General features: G+C 59.7%; 1 long non-coding RNA gene across 1 annotated transcript; it reads left to right on the plus strand.

The window, feature by feature from the left end:
- The first annotated feature begins 474 nt into the window (after nt 1–474).
- LOC103253138 lies at nt 475–1,186 on the plus strand. Its single transcript, XR_503839.1, has 2 exons — nt 475–742; nt 826–1,186. It is a non-coding gene; the product is annotated as an uncharacterized LOC103253138 (long non-coding RNA).
- Nucleotides 1,187–1,620: the final 434 nt, after the last annotated feature.

Here is a 1,620-nt window from a genome sequence, read left to right on the forward strand (position 1 = left end):
TCGGACCCCAGCTCGTCCCTCAGTCCGCCTCCTGCGGGCCCCCCTCCGTGAACTCTCCTGGGCGACCGCACGCGTGCCTGGTGGGGGTGGAGGGCCCCAGGGAGAGCACGGGCGGGGTGGGCGGGCGCAGCTGGCCCGGCGCCATGATGTGCCCGAGGGTGATGTGGGCCTGGGCGCCGCCGTCCACCTGCTGCGGGCCTGGCAGGAACTGCCCCCCTGGAGGCGGGGCTGCTCTCGGCACCGGCTCGCCAGCACCTCCTGCGAGGAGCGCAGGGCCTCCAGAGCTTGCTCCTGAGACCCCTTGGGGAGCTCCTTCCCGCTCACCTGAAGCAGCACGGTCCTGCTCCTCTGGTTTCTGGACGACGCCCACGTTATATCCCGCGGGGCCGGGGCGAGGGAAGCAGAGGGCAGGAGCGCCAAGACGCGTCCCCGGGCCCGCGCGGGACAGTCGTTTCGCCGTGAAAGGAGAGTTGGAGCGATAGTGACGTTGCGCATGTTCTTCCTCCTCCAAGTTTCTCCTCTTTGTCTTCTGCGGCTTGCAAAAATGCGGCTCCTTTTGGAGCTTAATTCAAATCTTCCTTGTCAGGATAAGTGGCTCCTCGCCTGCCTTCCTGCAGCGTTTCCTTACGCTTGTCTCTGGAAGGCGTTTCGTTCTACCTGCGGCTTGTATGGCGAGTCCTCCGGCCCCTCATCTGTTTTGACTTCCTCTGACCCCCCTTCCCGTGCTAGTGCGACTCAGGAGGTAAGCATCCCCACTTCCGGTTCCCTGGCAACCGGGGTTTCAGATGTGAGGCGGTTTCCACTAATCAAATGGACTCGCCAAAGATTTGGTTCCAGGGCTGGCTGAGATGGGAAGAGCCGCGCTGCTGTGAGAGGCATCCACTGAGCAGGTGACCCAGCCGCTGTGGGTGAGCAGGTGTGGCATCATTCTGGGGCTGAAAGCTGCGGAGACTTCCTGATCGCCGGAGGCACTTGTGGCCTGAGCACGGAGCTGGCGGTGGGGACTGTGGGGTTTTGACTCCCCGCCTTCCTGATGTTGTCATAGCCGCCATTCCTTGCTGGGCCTGCTCTGTGGTGTCAGTGGGTCTGGACCCATGCTTCCAGCCCTCCGATGCGTCCATCAGCACTCAGTTTATTGTATCCCATTCATTACTGTTAAAAAATAGAGTTATGTCTTTGTGTCCTTGTCCTGCAGTAGCATTCTTTTCGTAAGTGGCTGTGAGCCACAGATCCTCAAGGGTGGGACTCTGAGACTCTCTGACTTACTGAGTTTGAAAACAGTGAAGACTCGTCTCATTATTGTTAGTGGCTGAGTTACTGGCAGTCTCCAGCACCGAGGGACGTGACCTGGAATGGCACATCCACTGAAGGCATGGCTTTGGCAGGCCATGTGGACCTGCCAGCGCCCACAATATTGTGGACTACAAATACAAGAGATCCAGGGACTGTGAGCTGAAATGGGGACCTTGGGAGGACCTGCGTACCTCGGAGCACCCTGAGCCCCAGGTTCCTCTGAATCTCCCCTAGCTTTATGATCGGAAGAGCTGGCCCTACTTGGTGTGCAGCCTCACTTTTGGAGGTCACAGTAGGAGGATGGCAATTCTGCTCCTACCTGTCCTG

The sequence above is a fragment of the Carlito syrichta genome, unplaced genomic scaffold (genome assembly GCF_000164805.1).
Source record: "Carlito syrichta isolate Samal-C Ts95f unplaced genomic scaffold, Tarsius_syrichta-2.0.1 Scaffold203829, whole genome shotgun sequence".
Lineage (NCBI taxonomy): Eukaryota > Metazoa > Chordata > Mammalia > Primates > Tarsiidae > Carlito > Carlito syrichta.